Source organism: Mus musculus, chromosome 6 (genome assembly GCF_000001635.26).
Source record: "Mus musculus strain C57BL/6J chromosome 6, GRCm38.p6 C57BL/6J".
In the NCBI taxonomy this organism is placed as follows: Eukaryota; Metazoa; Chordata; class Mammalia; order Rodentia; family Muridae; genus Mus; species Mus musculus.
Window position 1 is genome coordinate 127,400,663 of NC_000072.6, and position 11,478 is coordinate 127,412,140.

At 48.2% G+C, this 11,478-nt stretch overlaps 1 pseudogene; it reads left to right on the forward strand.

Moving 5' to 3' along the window:
* The first annotated feature begins 658 nt into the window (after window positions 1-658).
* On the forward strand, window positions 659-11,106 carry Gm34091 (annotated as a pseudogene).
* Window positions 11,107-11,478: the final 372 nt, after the last annotated feature.

Here is an 11,478-nt window from a genome sequence, read left to right on the forward strand (position 1 = left end):
TCCTTCCCTCCCTTGGTCTTCCCTATTTTTTAAAAATTAAATAATTGCCTATTGGTTTCTTTCAATGTGTATGAGTGTTTTGCCTGCAGAAGACGTCATGAGATCCCCCGGAACTGAAGGTACAGGGAATTGTGGGACGTGGGTGGGGCTGCTGAAAACTGAACTTGGACCCTTGGCAAAAACAAGTGCTCTTAATCACAGAGCCACCTATCTCTCCAGCCTCCTTCTCCTCCCCTCATCTCCCCTTCCTCCTTTCTGCGCCCCCCCCCCATCTTTTTTGGGCCAGATCTTACTGGGTGGTCCAGGTTGCTCTCAACTCATGATCCCCCTGCTTCAGCCTCCAGAGCATTGGGATCACAGGCATGCTTTGTAGTGACTTAGCCTGGCTAAAGAACCTTTTACGTTTATTGTAAGGAATATCTATAGGTACTAGATGTCTTTTAAAATTCCAGTGATAACGATCCTGCTAGACATGGTGGCACTACCTTTAATCCCAGTACTCAGAACACAGAGGCAGGTGGATCTCTGTGAATTTGGGGCCAGCCTGGTCAACCTAGCAAGATCCAGATCAACCAGGGCTGTGTATAGAAACCTTGACTAAAACAAACAAACAAACAAACAAACAAACAAATCTTTACCTCTTATTTTTGAAGGTTACGAGATTCCAGACTGCCCAGGATTTTCTTCAGAAACATTTCATCAGCTCCCTTTTTCCTTGCATGCTTCCTTTGGTGAGAATTTGGATTTAATTTGTGTCTTTCCTCCACTGCAGGTAAGACATTCTTATTCTTGGCCTCTTCCAAGATTTCCCCTTTACTTTCTGAGTGTGCTACCCCCGGATGCAGGGAGTTCTGTTTATTTAGGACATTTATCTCACTTGTATTCTCTGTACTTTCTGCAACTGTGGTTTTTGGTGTCTGACCAAACCCAATTTGGGGAAATTCCCAGTCATTATATGTTCAAACAGCTCCCTGCCCCTGGGGCGTGTGTGTGTGTGTGTGTGTGTGTGTGTATGTGTGTGTGTGTGTGTGTGTGTGTGTTTGCTGTGGGGCTACGGCTGACCCAAAAGACTGCTGCATGCTAAACCAATGTTCTCCCAGGAGCTCTGTTCCCAGCCCACCTTTCTTAGTTCTTTCTCATTCTCTCACACACCTTTATGCCTTTTTCTTCTTGGATTTCTCTTGTCTTGATTTTTCTTCCCAATCCTTTTTCTTTTTGATTTTCCACACTGAAAGTTCCTAATGACATACACCCACCCTTAGGGATTATTTCATCACTCCCACTCAGTGTGTTAATGAGTCCATCAAAGGCAATCTTCATTGGCTGGTGTTTAACTCCTTGTGCTTCCTTTGGATCATTTGTTGCTTACAATGTCCATCTCTGTTCACAGGGCCCATCTGTTCCAGGGAGCTGTCTCCTCCCTCCCTCCCTCCCTCCCTCCCTCCTTCCCTCCCTCCCTCCTTCCCTCCCTCCCTCCTTCCCTCCCTCCCTCCCTTTCCTCCCTTCCTCCCTTAGTCCCTCCCTCCCTTCCTCCCTTCATCCATCCATCCCTCCCTTCCTTCCTTCCTTCCTTCCTTCCTTCCTTCCTTCCTTCCTTCCTTCCACCCTTGAATATGAATCTGTTGTTTTAAAGTCCTGACATATCTGAGTCTGTCTCAGATGCTCTCTGTGCCTTTAGCCCTTCACTGTGCCTTTGCCCTAGAGATGGACATGGGGCAGTGGGTGAAAGGGCAATCCGAAGGGCTCTGGAGAACATGGGTGGGGAGGGGGAGATGAGCAAGCCACACTCGGTGGTTTGGTGAGCTTGTACCTTGACTGTGAGTTCCACCAGGGCTTCTCAGGCCTCCTGTCCCTTCTGGAAGGGACAAGATAGTGAGAAGAAGCAGGCGTTGGGTATTTCTCTTCTCCCAGGCCAGGGAAAGGTAAAGGAGAAATTCCTTTCTTTTAAAGGAAGAAAAGACAGATTTTCACCATAAAAACAAAAGGAGAATCAGGTTCTCATCAAACCCCAGGGCTGGCCTTGGTGAGGACACTTTGGTAGTCCCTGCAGTAGCCAGGAAGAGTCCCTGAGATCAAAGCCAGGACAATATGGCAGCCCCACAAAGGGGACACACTTGACTTGAACTCAGATTGGTCCCCACAGTTCCTGCACACCCTGCCTGCTGGTGTCTGCTAGCTGCTGGCTCTGGTGCCTCCAGTGGTTTCTGTTCTTCCATTTCTGTTGTTTCCCATGTTTGGCAATCTTCTGCCATCTTGGGATCAGCCTTTATTTACTCTGTGACCTCACTTCTCCAATGGAAGAAGCAGGCTTTCAGTTCATTCATTGTTTCATTCCCCCCCCCCCCCCCCGTGGATCAAATAGTAGTTTGCGTACATTTTTAAAAAAGATTTATTTATTTATTATATGTAAGTACACTGTAGCTGTCTTCAGAAAGCATCAGATCTCATTACGGATGGTTGTGAGCCACCATGTGGTTGCTGGGATTTGAACTCAGGACCTTCAGAAGAGCAGTCAGTGCTCTTAACCACTGAGCCATCTCTCCAGCCCATTTGCGTACTTCTTAAGCACTACACAGGAAACCAGAAGGGTGTCTAGGGTAGCCTACCCCAAACTCTAGGTTCTGCTTTGCCCTACATGGTAGCCCTTCATGTGGTGACTGCTGTTTTGACCCCAGTGTTGGCAGGGGCTGAGAGGGAAGCCCACCGTGTGTAAACCTCCAGAGGCTAGTTTTAACTCAGGGAGAGATATCACCTACCAGGAAACAGATGGAAATGTCTGAAGACTTTTTTTTCTAAAAAAAAAAAAAAATCACAAATGCAGAGGTGCGCCCCCGCCGGCATCCAGTATACACAGGGTGCTGCTTACCACCCTACCTATGGACACCCCCTCTCCGAGAATGGTTCTGTGCCCAAATCTCAATGCCGCATGGTTATAACTCATCCAAGGTTAACCTTGAGGCACGTGGGAAACAGCCTCCAGCTCCAGTCCAGTTCCCTATCCTCTGACTTCAGCGTTGAACTGGTTGATGCTTTCAACACTGTACCCTTTGAATTTAGCTTTTCACTGGATTCCTTTGGTGATCGTACCATGAGTGCTTAGTGCTTTACAATGTTTACTGCCCATCAGGTCTTGTGCTGGCTGCTTCCTCCCATTGTCTGGCTTCATCCCTTCTCAGCAGGCATTAACCAAGTCTCTCTGATGAGCCAGGTACACTGTGTACCTGCAGCATTGGGGTCAGGGGCCGCTAGCCTTGGCTTTTATACTTGACTCTGCTCTGAAGCTCAGAAAAGTTAAGTGACATTCCCAGTTCAACTTGGTGGCTGCTGTTCTTTAAATGATGTCGGTGACTCCTACATGAGCCAAGAGAAGCCACCACAACTGTTTCCTTTGCTGGGGACTTGGGGGTGCCCAGATACTCCATTGTTCTGTGCCTAACACCCAGGGTCTGCCAGAATTGGAAAAGTGAGGCAAGATTATGGGTGGACCATCAGGGCAAAGGGAGGACTGCGAGCACTGAGGCCCAAGCCCCCACCCAGGTGCTTGACAGGCCTCCCAGAAAGAGGGAATGGGCCTTGGTAGGGATAATAGTCCCTCCAAAAACACTCAGTGCTGGCCTTTCTCATTGAGCAGTTCAGCTTTCAAACACTTTGCTGCACAGAGCAAGGGATGGGTGTTTTGTACCCCCCCCCCGCCCCCTGCACGCCTTTTTTTCTTTTTTAGGAAAAGCAATTTGCTCCTTTCTGATTGAGAACAAGATCTGGCAGCGAAGGGCTTGTTTTCCCCCACTTCCCCCGCTCCCCTACTCTCTCCCCACCCTTGAGTGAAAAAAAAAAAGTTCGAGGTGGGGGGGGGGGGAGGAAGAGAGGGAATAAGAACACAGGATCCATGCTAAGCAAAACTATTTGCATAAGCTGCACACTCTCCCTTAGAGCCTGGGCCCATCCAACCTATGACGAATTCCCCGTCTCGGCTACCTGCCAGCTGCGTTTTCACGGGGCTGGCAAGACTACTCGGTCTACATTCTACACTGATTAACGACCTTCAGGGAGGAGACCACCAATTGCAATGCCAGCACACTTTGCTTGTTAAAGGGGACAGGGGGCCTTGTTGGACAAGACCCAGGCTTTTTTCTTTGGGTGGTGGGAGGGTAAGCAGGCCAGGAAGGGTAAGGGGTGGGCAGGAGGGGTGCATGTGTGCAGTAAATAGACCAGAAAGACAAACTTCAAGTGGTAGGAAGAATCCCATGCCAGATCCTTGTGGTGAACCCTGGGCTGCTTCTAGGTAACTCTGGCTAGCTGGAAAGGGCTGAGGGTGAAGGGTAGTCCTGAGAGTTGCAAGGGTGCCCATGCTATAATGAAGAGCCCCAAGTAAAAACACCAGAGCTGCCTTCCCCACTGGCTCTGTGCTGGGGGCTTCTAGCCACACCTACAGCTCAGAGAGGCATCTGAAGTGGTAGCTTTTTCCTCCAGAGCAAAGATCAGAGATGCGCCACAAATCACCCAGGGAGGAAAGCTCCCAACCCTGACCCAGACCCCACCGTCATGTTCCTTTACTAGTGTGTGTGTGGTGGAAGGATGCAAAGGTGTTTCCCATGACCACTTGGCATAGGATGTGTAGCCCGTGAGCTCACCACTTGCCTGGCTGCTCACATGACATGCTGTCATACCTGTCTGTGTCTCTGACCATGGCATAAACCAATAGACTCTGCTGTCTTTTTCTCTTCAATCCCAACTGCATCTTGTGAGGGCTTGAAGGGTCTTCAAGAGGCCATCTCACTGGCTATCTTGACCCCACCACCAGGTGGTTTTTAAAGAAGCACTAGAACTCTCCAGTGACCTTGTTGGAGGTGTACGGATCCTCTCTGTCAAGGCAATGTATCTTCTCTTGGGATGTCTCAGATGCTGAGCTCCCAAGGGAACAGTGGAGACCTCTCTGTTCCAATCACCACAGCTTCAATTTCTCCCTTACAGATACATTGAGAAGCAAAGGGAGAGGAAGGTAACGGTTCTGCCCTCAAGAAGGAGTCTGATGTAGAAATGTGGGGTGCTGCTCTGCTCACTCCAGCCTCTGCAGGCCCCAGCCACCCCCGTATCACCAGCCCCATGCTTCATTAAGGCAGCACAATGTGTCCCCATGGTCGCTTGCCAGCCGGGATGTCCTGTGTGACAGCAGATGCAAAGAGAATGAACAGGCGGCTGAAAGGCTTGGGGACAAAAAGAGCACATTGTCCAGCGCTCTGAAAGGGCTGCCTGAGAGGGGACATATGCATGTGAAAAAAATACCCCAGTGGGTCCCCCCCCACCCCCGCTGGCCCCAGCCGGCCCTCACCCAAGCCTTCCCTTGATGCTGCACCAGGATGTCTCCAGGCTGGTCAGGGTCAATCTAGCTTGGGCTAACAGCATGCAAGGAGTGAGGGTAGAGGCCAGGCTTTGGGGCACAGTTGCTCAAGGGAACGTCCCCATCCACAGATGGCCTGTCTGCCGTCATTGCATAGGGTTATTGCATTACAGTTATCCATGCCAGCCAGCTCCTCCCATTTGACAGGTGAGAAGACTGAGGCCCGGGGTAGAGGGCTGACTTGGCAGACCTGGCCAGCAGATGCTTCCTGCATGTAGCTCCCATTTCCTGGTCTCATACTTTTCTGGGTACCATCCTTGTCCATCCAGATGAGATTCTGAAAGGGGTTCAAGTATTTCTTCTGGGTTACCCTACTGCTGCTTTGCCCGGGTCTAGAGCCAAAACCCAACTAAATCCCAGGCTTGGTTCCACGAGTCTGGAACTCCAAGGAGTGGGAGAAGGAAGAGGGAGTGTATTCCACGAACTGCTGTCTTGTGAGAAACAACATTGTCCTTCGTGGTTTCCTGGAAGGGAAAATGCCCGGGGTTGCAGGTTGGCACCAGAGACCCAGCTCTCTCCTTCCTAGTGAACCTGAACAATTTCTGAACAAACCTCTTCCCCAAACCATAAACCTGGGCTTCGAGAAACCAGGACTAAAGGGAGGGCAGGGGCCTCAGCCCATGGGCAGGTGTCCTGGCCTCAGCCATAACTCCAGCAGTAACTCACCTGCTTCTCCCACAGGGCCACTTGGGGGTCCAATGCCACCGAAGGCTCTTCGTACATAATTGAACATTGTCAAAGCTAGACTTTTTTTTTTTAAACATTCAAAGTCTTGGGGGTGGGCAGGGCTGCATCTGCCCATGAACTTCTTTATAGGGCATCTACATCAGCAACTGCTCCTTGAACTGAGACTTTGGGAGGAAAGAAGGAGGATTTGAGGGAGACCAGGGATCTTTTAAAAAATCAGTTGTCAGCCAGGCAGTGGAACACACCTGAACTGCTTGCACTTTGGAAGGGAAGGAAGGATCAGAAGTTCATGGCTATCCTTAGCTACGTATCAAGCTGGAAGGCTAGGTTGGACTACTCACCACCCTTTTAGCTAAAACACAAGTCAAAACAAACAGTTGTCACTGAAAACAGAAAGGGGACTGCGAGGGAGAAGGAAGATTATAGAGGAAGTAGGAGGGAACGAGACGAGTTAATGGGAGGAGAAAGACAAGCTAGCCCACATTTTCTCCCATGTGCAGAATCTGGATATGGACACACACACATACACACATGCTCACACACATATGCACACATATGTGCACACACATACAGGCACACACAGGTATGTGCACACATACATGCTCACATATATCTGCGCACACATGCACATACACATATCCATGGACATGCACACACATGTACACACACATGCAGAACAGGGACTAGCTTGGGGAATGAATGAGACCAGGGGTATGAAGGGGCAGGAAATGGTGAGGGGGCACAAATATGAGCAAGTTATACTGATACTGGGTATGAAACGATAATAAACCTATTATTTTATATGCCCGTATGTAAAATCAATAAAATGAATTACTAATAATTACATTAGAGAAAATGGATAGGAACATGTAAAAAATAGGTTTTTTTTTCTTATTTCCACAATACATTTCCATTTGAAAACATTTGTCAGAAAGGTAGCCTCTCGCTTTAACTATCACAAGCTCCAGGGCTTTTCCAGACAGAAACTGTCTCAATACAGGAAAGACTTTGCAGGACCACTCTCCCTATAGCTGTCTCCAAAGGATTTCTGACAGGAGGAAGCCCCCCTCCCACCCAGGGCCATTTCTCTTCTGTCCCTGCCAAGGCAGGCTCTGTTCTGGTGGCAGACCGCACAGGTTGTTTCCCTCTCCCAGCGACATGAGCTCACCACTTGCTAACAGATATGAGGAAGTCTGTGTGATCTCTACCAACAGCTGTGCAAGATTCTTTGCCCCTGAAAGTCCCCAGCTGCCCGCAGGGAGGTGTGCAGGAGGCAGGCAGGCCTGGAAAGAATGCCAGCTCTCCGTGCTGTTTGAGCTTTGGATGGTTTCTGGGGTGGGGTTGGGGGTAAGCTTGCTATTTGAGACACACATGCCACACAGGGTAGAAGATGTCATTAGGGAGTTTATTTTGTTCCAGATGTATTAAACCAGGAGCTCCAATTTGGACACATATGTCACGCTGGCATGTCAACACACACAAACACACACACACACACACACACACACACACACACACACACACACACGCACACAGTGTCTCAAACTGGGCTTAGCCACCAGTGAATAGGTGAGATTTTGTTTATTTTATTTATTTATTTATTTAGCTTTCAAAAGACTCTGTTGACAAAGTTTGGAGCTAAGATGAAAGGATGGACTATTCAGAGACTACCCCACCTGGGGATCCATCCCATAATCAGCCACCAAACCCAGACACTATTGCATATGCCAGAAAGAGTTTGCTGAAGGGACCCTGTTATAGTTGTCTCGTATGAGGCTATGCCAGTGCCTGGCAAATACAGAAGTGGATGCTCACAGTCATCTATAAGATGGAACACAGGGCCCCCAGTGGAGAAGCTAGAGAAAACACCCAAGGAGCTAAAGGGGTATGCAACCTTATAGGTGGAACAACAATATGAACTAACCAGTACCCCCAGAGCTCATATCTCTAGCTGCATATGTAGCAGAAGATGGCCTAGTCAGCCATCACTGGGAAGAGAGGCCCCTTGGTATTGCAAACTTTATATGCCCCAGTATAGGGGAATGCCAGGGCCAAGAAACAGGAGTGGGTTGGTAGGGGAGCAGGATGGAGGGAGGGTATAGGGAACTTTCAGGATAACATTTGAAATGTATATAAAGAAAATATCTAATAAAAAAAATAAAAAAGACTCTGTTATGGAGAAGTCAGATAATCATTTGCTCTAGAATTATCTGGGGTCCTGGTGAGTGTCCTCAAACCCCAAGGAGGGCAAGTTTCTTTTGGACTAGGCTGGCCAGAGAGGCTCTGTGAAAAAGAAGCATGCTAGAGTTGGCTGGTGGGGGGGCACAACTGGACTGGGGGGAGGGCAAGAGCTAGGTATCCTTTGCTTGTCTCAGCACAGTGGCACGAGGGAGAGGCAGTGAGTGGAGCCGGCTCTTCATGCTCCCATGAGCCCCAGTGAATGACCAGTGGCTGCAGAAGCATCCTCAGGCCTCGGGAGATTGGACAGCATTCCAGGATGGATTCCAGAGTCTTAGAAAGTTGCTCAATAGTTGAATTGCCCTAATGGCCGTCGATATTCGCTCATATCTGCTTCTGTTGGCAGCCAGGAATTCACAGTTGAAAAGCAAATCTCAAAGTTCTGGATGTCCAGGCCACCAAGAATTCTCACTTGCTTTTAGAAAGATTAATTTGTGTGTGTGTTTTTTATTTTATTTAGATGCATGTGTGTGAGCCCCTGCATGAGTTTGTATGCACCACATCTGAGTGGATGCTCATGGAGGCCGGAAGAGGGAGTTGGAGTCTCCTGGTACTGGAGTTATAGGCAACCGTGAGCTACCTGATATGGGCACCTGGGACAGAAACCAGGTGTATAGCAATAAGTGTCCTTAGCCACGGAGTCTTCTCTTCAGTCCCACAACAACAACAACAACAACACAACAACAACAACAACAAAAATATTAAATGCCAACTATGTGCAGTCTCCTAGAATTTGTAGCTAAATTTGGGTGTCCCATATTCAGGGCATAGGAAACAACAAAAGTACAATGTCAGAAAGTCTACTGTAAAATACAGGCAAAACCAATCAATCAAACAACTCTCATGAAAGTGTTTTTAAATCTTCCTCAGAGGCCAAGAAATATTGAGACAAGTTTCAGAGAAGGTGACAGCTGCTCTGGGCATTGTGGCATGCATAGGAGTTTTGCGGGCTGTGAAGCAGAGAATGGTTTTCACCATAGGAGTCAGCACTGATAGGTGGAAGAACTGTCTCCTTAGTATGTGTGACTGCAGGAAGAGGTGGATGAGCATCCTCCAGGATCTTACTCTCACACTGAACACAAAATCTAGCACAATAAGAGGGGTTTGGGAAGAGCTGGTGTAGTCAATGGGAGCCATGTTTGTCATGCTGCGCCCTGAAGCTGACCTCAGGTGTTTCTGTCCTATCACCTCTGTTCACTTTCTCCCGTTCTCAAGCATTGAAAAAGCAGCCAAGGCCCAAGAAGTGGGGGTAATCCTTGTAGGGACAACAGAGATGCCACATGAGTCAGACTCCCTCTAGCCAGAACTTCATATTTCTAAATTCCCATCTCAGTTCTGCCAGGCCAGTGCAGGTGGTGTCAGGGCCTATGCTCCACCAGGGAAGGCAGAGTCAGTCAGCTCAAGCAGTTTGCCCAAGGTCAGCACACCACTGCTGACCACCAGCGGACCCCAGGCTGAGTAGTTTTGAATTCAAGAGCCAGGAATAGGGATCCATCCAGTCGGTCATCTAGTAGGGACACAGGCTGAACCTGTGCTCACTGTGTGACCACTGTTCTTGCCTCTGTGTTCCTGCTGTCTCGCCTTTTCCCTGTATTAGAATAAATCCAGAGCAGAGCAAAGCAAACATATATTCTGGGAGGATACTGAGTGCTACGGACTGTTAGGTAACTGCGAAGGGGTCTCAGGAAACCCAACTCATAAACATCCCGATACCTTCAGTGTTATCCCTCCAAAATGCTAAAAGAAAGAGATTTCATTACACAGTTGAGAATCAAAAGTATAATTACAGCAGGTCACAATGTTTGTGGCATCCTGAGATCCCAGGGCAGGGATGGATAGAACTCCTCCTGTCAGATGCCCTGCCTACCACTGGGGTCTAGCCAAAGCACCATGTCCAGAGCCCAAAGGATGGCAGCCTTGTTTGTTGTGCTCAGATGAGGTTTTCTTCTCTCATACTAGGGCTCTGCCATGGTCAGAGACTCCTTCACCATCCACTATCCTGGCTCAGGGCTTGGCAGCTAAGAATTTGGAGCATGGACAGCCATTGCAGTACATTGAGCTCCATAGAGACAGCGCCGGGGCAAGCGCGAGCTGGATGAGCACTGGGCGACTCTGTGCCTCGCGGAGGAAAATCAACTAAACATGGGCAAAGGAGATCCTAAGAAGCCGAGAGGCAAAATGTCCTCATATGCATTCTTTGTGCAAACCTGCTGGGAGGAACACAAGAAGAAGCACCCGGATGCTTCTGTCAACTTCTCAGAGTTCTCCAAGAAGTGCTCAGAGAGGTGGGGATACCATGTCTGCTAAAGAAAAGGGGAAATTTGAAGATATGGCAAAGGCTGACAAGGCTCGTTATGAAAGAGAAATGAAAACCTACATCTCCCCCCAAAGGGGAGACCAAAAAGAAGTTCAAGGACCCCAATGTACCCAAGAGGCCTCTTTCGGCCTTCTTCTTCTTCTGTTCTGAGTACCGCCCCCAAATCAAAGGCGAGCATCCTGGCTTATCTATTGGTGATGTTGCAAAGAAACTAGGAGAGATGTGGAACAACACTGCAGCAGATGACAAGCAGCCCTATGAGAAGAAGGCTGCCAAGCTGAAGGAGAAGTATGAGAAGGATATTGCTGCCTACAGAGCTAAAGGAAAACCTGATGCAGCAAAAAAGGGGGTGGTCAAGGCTGAAAAGAGCAAGAAAAAGAAGGAAGAGGAAGATGATGAGGAGGATGAAGAGAATGAGGAAGAGGAAGAGGAGGAAGGGGAAGAAGAAGAAGATGTTGATGAATAAGTTGGTTCTAGCGAAGTTTTTTTTTCTTGTTTATAAAGCATTTAAGCCCCCTGTACACAACTCACTCCTTTTAAGGAAAAAAATTGAAATGTGAGGTTGTGTAAGATTTGTTTTTAAACTGTACAGTGTCTTTTTTTGTATAGTTAACACACTACCGAATGTGTCTTTAGATAGCCCTGTCCAGGTGGAATTTTCAATAGTCACTAACCTTGCCTGGTACAGTCTGGGGGTTGTAAATTGGCATGGAAATTTAAAGCAGGTTTTTGTTGGTGCACAGCACAAATTAGTTATATATGGGGACAGTAGTTTTTTTTTTTCCTTTTGGTTTTATTATTTTTTTATCTTTATTTGTCTCTGATGCAGCTTATACGA